Below are 7,628 nucleotides of genomic sequence, written 5' to 3'. Positions count from 1 at the left end.
TCTGGGGGCTCGATGCCCATCGTCTCGACCTCCTGCAAAGTCAAGTGATTTCCATTATCCGATGATCATTCATCGTGTTCTCAAAATAATCAAAAATAAAAGAGGATAAATCACTCACCACAACCGGCCAGTACGCCAACCTCCCGTAGAGGAACGCCGAGTAGTCCTCACCAGGAAGAAGGAGGGCGTCACCACCGACGCCAGCCATGTCAGCCTCCCTCTCAGCCTCAGAAGGCTCCCTAAACATCGTTCGAGGAGGATCGATGGGAACCGTCAAGACATTCCGAGAGCACTGACGAGACAAGCGTTCACCCAAGTACCACACAGGACCCATCGACGTCCTCAGCAGCAACCGGCTCGAGCTCCTAGGTCGAAGGACCTCAGCCACAAAGGGAGGAGCGCCAACGTACTCCGCCCAAGGCCTGGGCACCCACTGGTAAAAGCAAACAAGAAGTCATTCTTATGATCGGTTCTAAAAAGGTAATAAAAAACGAACGAATGTGAAGTACTCACGCCGTCCAACTGTAGAGCGTTCACCTCCCGCCGACAGACGTCGTGGAAGGAACGCCAACTCCTCGTGCGACACATCACCCAATCCCTCACAACGGGATAGGCCTTCTCCACCGGCTCCGTCCTCTTGGGCGCGAGGCCCGGAAAGTAGGAGTACACCCAGGCCTGTAAAATAAGATAGTCAATAACGATCTTTCGTGATTTGACAAGAAAAGAAATTATCTTTCATGAAGTGAAGTGAAGGTTCATACCTCCAACAACAGTCCAGGGCCGACAACAGCAGGAGAAGTCCCCTTCTCCACCAAGTCCGGACGAACCATGGCCCTCATGAAGTGGATGAGGACCGCAAAACCAGCAGTGACCCAGTCCCAACGGCCTAGGGAGCTCAGGTCAGAAAGAAAGGGAAGGAGCTTCCTCGAAAGCCTCTCTCCCTTGTCTCCGAGGTAGATCGAAGACATAAACCACCAGAGCCACAAACGCACCCTCTGCTCTGCAGTGCAGGGACGAGGAGCCGTCTCCCTCCCCTCGATCACCACCAACGCCGGGGTCTTCCCCGCAAAGTAGTCCCGAACATAAGAACTAGGCATCAAACCAGGTACCGCAGCTGCCTTCGGCGCCAAGTTCCAGCCGATCAACCTCCTAGCCTCAGCCGAGTCAACCCTCATGGCTGTCTCCGACCACTCCACCACCTCAGTCCCACACGGAAGACCAGAGATCATGCCGTAGTCCTCTAACGTGACCCCCACCTCGCCAAAAGGCATGTGAAACGTGGAGGTCGTGTCCCAAAACCGGTCCAAGAAAGCTCGGACGAGACTAGGTTAGCCCGAAGCTTCCTCCTCGCGATATCCCTCCAAGCCTGCACTAAAGTACCGAACGCTCCCTGCTCGATCATGGCTCGCTCCTCAGCCGACAGCCTCTCGTAGCACCCCATCGCTGTCGTATAGCCCGAGAACGATCTAATGTTCTCGGCCTCCTATGTTGATTTGAAACAAAAGCTATCTTTAGCTCAAATGAAGAAGAAAAGGAATGACAAACAGAAATGAAAGAAGATGAATGAAGGGTAATGAATTCGATTTACCAAGCTCTTCACCGTCCTTTAGGACAGGTGACCCTTCGCAGCTCAAAGCAGGTGCCTACTGTCCTAGGTCTCAGCCCACGCAGGTGCTCCCCTCAGCTGGCGACCACTCCGTCCAACGTTGGCCCGTCTCGGGGCCTCCTCCTCCTCAACAACCTCGTCCTCCGCAGCCGTCACCACAGCAGTGTCCACGTCCATGGGATCTCTCCCAGATGTAGAAGCCTCGTCACCTGCAAAATTAAAGTGAATGTAGGCCGCGTCAAGTGACGACAAGCCTTAATTAAGGGATTTTCGAGTTTTCGGAGCTCCGAAATCGCTCTTTTCTCGCCATCTTTGGCAATTTTCCCACAAACACGTCCGCTCATGCGTTAAGTTGGGTCAAGTCAAGCCTAAGTTGAAGCCTATTCATGGGTTCGAGTCGTAATTTAGACAACATTTCGTTATAACGGCGATTATGCCCTAGAAAGTGTCCTGAAAAAGCCGTCACAAATTAAAATTTCGAGATGGTAGGAAGTTTAGCCATCATGCAAGGATTCCAAATACCAAGTTTCGTCACAAATGGGCAAAATCCTAAGGCCATTTTCGAAGCGATTTACGGTTTAGCTGTGAAACCGTCACAATTTCACTCAAACGCTCAAAACTCAATGAAAATTCGAAACAATTACATGGTTATGATCCTTATACTACCAATTATCCATTTACAAAATCAATTTTGCAAGGCAAAATCATTTGGGGGAAAAACTCCAAATTTTCGACTAATTAGGGTCGAAAACCCTAATTTTGTCGGTCCCATTTGATCAAATACGGAAGATAAACGCAAGATTGATACACATACCTCGATTAGTCATGGCAAATGCAAGCTTTTGGATCAAATTTTGACGGAAATGGTTGGAATTTGAGAGAGAAATCAAGAATTTGTGTTTCGAATAAATGAAACATAAACCCCTGTTTCATCGGGTTTTTACGCAGGATTGACACGCCCAGGAAAAGACGCAGCAGGTGTTGCGCCTCTTCCAAGGGACGCAACTCTTGCTGCGCCTCTTCCTCAGTTTCCCTCCATAGGAATTTTTGAAGATTCGTTATAAGTTCGTTATTTTGTGGGTCCATCTTTGGTGCGCCTCTTCCTCGATGCCGTATCACATATTTGGTCCGTTCGACGTATATTCTTCACCCGGATCCGTATTTCTAAGCCAACAGCAAACTGTTGCCATGTTCTGCCAAGACCTAGCTTGTTACAACGAGCGGTTCTTCTTTCACAGGTGTTTCGACACGCCTTTATTATGTTTCCCCAGCGAGAGTACACGGATAGACATTCCCTCTCGAGACATGAAGATCAGTTCTCGATTATGTTCCCCCAACGAGAGTTTCACGACAGACAATTGTCCCTCTCGAGACATGGAGATCAACATCGACCCCAAGCTATTCTGAAGTTTGTTTGAAGCCGACCACAAGCAGATTTCTCCCAGCAGTTCCAGACTATGTCCTGCTGTCTTCTCCCAATATCGCGTTTTGTTTCCCCTGGAGTTTCAAGGAATTTCAGGTATGGTTTCTTCTTATGGCTGGCGAGCTTCCTTACATAATCTAATGGACTTTAAACGACCCTTCCCGATAGTCGACAGACTCTAAAATGTTCTCGACGACAAGTCCTTGGTTCAGACCCCTTGAGCCGCCTCTTAATTGTCATCTACGTGCCGATACGGTCATTTTGGCAGTAATTAGAGTACATTTGGAGTTCGGGTCAAAAAACCGTCTTCATTTTCTAAAACCGATTCTGAATGTTCTGGAATGTTCCGGATATTTCTATTCCATATTTTTGCAATCTTTTAATCTTTGGCAAAGAATTTCCCGTAATATTCACACAAAATATTAAGGAAAGTACGATTAATCCGTTATTCCATTACCAAAACACGGAAATCTTTCTTCCGCAGGAGGAAACCACTTGGGAAAGGACGCAGCAAGTGTTGCGCCTCTTCCAAGAGACGCAGTGCCTGCTGCGCCTCTTCCCAAGTCCTTTTCTGCGTATTTTTGTATCTTTCCGAGATTCACTTGCAAAGTTTCTCCGAAAACCCTACTTCCTCCGTGTGATTAGTATAAATAGAGACCTTCGGTCTCACATATTTCTCACGCGAGTGTCCGCCCTTCTCTTCTCCCTTTGCATTCTAGACCACGTTCTTACTTTTTGGCGTCTACGTGCTTGAACTTTGGACCACGTAAGCTCGGATCCTTCTGAGTACCAGTCTCGTTTTGCACGACCGACCAATTTGACCAACTCCACCATAATCAACTTTAATCAATCTGTTTAATTCCTCTTAGAGGGCACTTTTCGTCATACATTCGAGTCGAGCATCACTAAACGTTAACTTAGTTCATCTCGTTTTGTCAAACATGTAAGTCTGAGGGTGTAAATCCTTATTTTATTATTGTTCTTTATTTATTGTAATCATCTTGTAAGGTTTATGTCGAAAATATGTATAAAACCGATTTATAAACCATGTTTTAACACCCTTTTTACGGATTATCAGGAGACAACCATCGAGAAAGGACGCAGCAACTGCTGCGCCTCTTCGAAGGGACGCAGTACCTGCTGCGCCTCTTCGTGAGGCTGCCGCAGTTCCTGCTTCCTTTCTTCTTCCTTCGTCTTTTGTCAATTCGTTTGTTTATCGTTTGTTTTCATTCGTTCTTTGATTCTTTAATAATTTGAACTTGATAATTCTAACATGTAAGTAATTCATTGTTGATTCATTCGTCATTAAATCCCGACTTAAATCCCTTTTAACCAATATTTGCTGATTTTCGTCATTAAAGTCAATCCGAGTTTTGGAGATTCGATTCATTAATATTGAGTCTCTGGAATTTGATCTTTGACATAGTTGCATCTGTTATTCATCGTCACCATCATTAATTCGTCATTAATAACCTGTTTAGTCTAATTAATTTGATTAGTTTGTTAACTTGTAATTAATTAACCTTATAATTTCACAATAATTCGTTCTAATCGGTTTCATCCATGTTTTATTGCCTTTATGACCCTTAATCACATGTAAATAATATTTTAATCACTTTCATCCGAGTCAATTATTCATAATCGATCATTAAAATCACCAACGAATACTAACGATTTGCAATTTCGGCTTCACAGCCAGAACTGAGCCAAGGAACGGACGCAGCAAGTGTTGCGCCTCTTCCAAGGGACGCAGCTCTGCCGCGCCTGTTCCTGGTTGATTTCTGTCTCTAAACTCCCGTGTTGCTTTGACCTAGTTTATTAATTACGTATTAATTAACTATTATTCGTACTATCACCCTAATTTCAGTTCGTTAATTTATTTATTTATTCTTTCTCAAATTATCCGTTTTAGATGTATTTTCGACACAAATCATTAATCCATTGTAATTATTGTAATTTTCTTTATTGTATTATTATTGTATTCCTTTTATTATTGCTTGTATGTTTTCACATGTAAATGATTTAAATCTCTACTTCGACCCACTTGTATGATAAATTACATGTTAACCAACTTAGTTGATTCTCACATGTTAGGATTAAAACGTTGTTTGTTGCATTGCATGCATATAAATCGACAATATATCGAGTATAGACAATTTCCCTAATCATTAGTAGAGGCCACTATCGAGGCGGGCGAGATTAGGTGTTCGATCAAAAGAGCTTCCTAATACGTACCCTCACCCCTTACTCCAGATCTCTGTGAACATCCGTGTTCATTGGCATCCACGAGAGTCATTCTAGACATAGAATGCTAAGGGTAACAAGTTCTTGGTGTTCATGTCACTACTTTGTGTCTTGACATGACATGAGGTATTCGAACGGTTTTCAATTTTTCACAATAAATTGGTGGCGATCCACAAATGCAAACGCTTGTTCCCAAGCACCCCCATAAGCCCGTGTCCACACAACCATCTGCATCCTCTCTTTCATCAATGGAGGTTTGATGGTTTATATACTCCTTCCCTTCTTCACTTATAGATAATCTCTAAATTTTATTTCTCAACCTTTCAAATAGTGACATGTTTGAGCTTTTGACTACACAACAAGAGTAGGAGCAAACTTTGAAATTTTAATGAAATCAAAAATCATAAAATAAAGCTGTTGTAAGTATATAAATGTCTTTTATATGTCAAAAATGTCATTTTAACGTGTGAAAGTCTCGTAAGTCGTAAAACGTATTATTTTTTGCTATTAACCTTGATTATGACTTTTTATAAGCTTCGCGAAATTTGTTACAAAAATATATATAAATTAAAAATTTAGTCAGTATTAGAAAGCTATTGAAAAATTGTTAATGTAACGCTTTCTTAAGAATTACTCTTTCATATTTTAGATTTACAATCTTATGAATTTGAATATACACGAAAAGTATTTTTTTAATGGTATAGAATTATTTACATTTTAAATTATGTAATTTCACCAACTTTTCACCAACTTAATTTATATTCGAAAAATGTTATCTACCTTCTCCTACCCACCTTCTCTTCCACTTTCTCTCTTTACCTTTTAACAATCGATTAAGTTAATATATATCGGGTGAGGTTAGATGATAAGTGAATGAGGTCAAATATATTATATTTTAAACGATTATTAGAGGAGAAGATAGAAGAAAAGTTAGAAAAAAGAAGATGAATAACAATTCTTTTTATACTTTACCTCCCCGTCCGTTTTTCTTAAGACCATTGCTTTTGGTCTGAAATAAGACGGGTAACATGTCATCATTTTACAATAAAATGTTGTTATTTTTTGATAACATGTTACCATTATTGTTCACATCATTTTCAGGGTAAAAAATGACACCTCTAATCATAACATTTTGTGAATTAGTTGGTTACATTTTCTTAAAAAATGACAACCATTTATCCGTCTGACAAATAAGACCAAAAGTGTCGGTCTGAGATAAGAATTTGTGTACCTCCCCCACCTTAACTTTACCCACTAGGCACTAGTCCACTATGGGCCACGGCATTACAACTTTGCTAGATTTGGAAAATCTAGTGATAGCCTACTCTTATCAAAGAAAGGTAGTTGCAAGGTGGAGCGCACTAACTGTCACGGTCAAATGTCACGGGTTACTGGTAATTTGAAGAAATATTCTTTGGTATCTGTTGAGCTTTTATCTTCTTTTTGCAGGTACACTAAGACGGTTGCAGAAGGCAACGGGAATAAAAGAAAGGACGCTCGCATAATTCAGTTCGATAACCATTACCATCCACCAGTCAAGAAACGTCGTCTATCGTCTTCTTTCGTTTCTAGTTTTACCACGGTATCATGGGTTTCAAGTAACTTAGGCCCCTCTACTGGGCCTGTGTTTGTTCTCTAGTTGGTTTGTGTATCTGAACCCTATGTAGTTTCCGTTTCTGCTTTTATAATAGTACATCTTTGTCTTAAAAAAATCAAAGAAAAATTAATTCCTCTAGATTTTTCATAGTGTCGTGATCAGTGTTAGGATTAAGATTTATTTTATACACAAAATCCTATTATGAAAGTGGTAATATGTTATCTGTCTAAAATTATAGACAGATTAAATATATCACTACTTTCATAATAAGATAAATAACAAGTGGAATAGTGAGGTTATCTTATTATGAAAGTGGTGATATATTTTACTCGTCTACAACTTTAGACGGATATACCCGTTTACAATCAGACTAATTGTTCTTAATAAGAAACGAAGTACTTATGCAATAAAGTCAGTAGAAGAAAAGAAATTGAAAAAACAAAAAAAAATCAACAAAATATTTTGATTTTTCTTTGTTTAGGGGACAACTTCCGATTAATTCCTACCCTGTTCCGCCACGGGTCATCTTCAAGCATAACAATAATTAAAGATCTAAAAACGTGTGCAACATGGTTTAAACTTTAAATTAGCCACGTGTGTTACAATAGGCAACAACTTTGGGCCACGAGGTCCCCAACGATGTTGTAGTCGTAAAATAATTGTAATTGGAATAGTAGTATTGAAGCATTTTTAAAAACTTTTATGACATTTAAACAACGTGATAAGTAATGAGTAATTGTAATACTCCCTTTATTTTT

Source organism: Silene latifolia, chromosome 8, assembly GCF_048544455.1.
Source record: "Silene latifolia isolate original U9 population chromosome 8, ASM4854445v1, whole genome shotgun sequence".
Taxonomy (NCBI): Eukaryota; Viridiplantae; Streptophyta; class Magnoliopsida; order Caryophyllales; family Caryophyllaceae; genus Silene; species Silene latifolia.
This window is presented reverse-complemented; position numbering follows the sequence as displayed.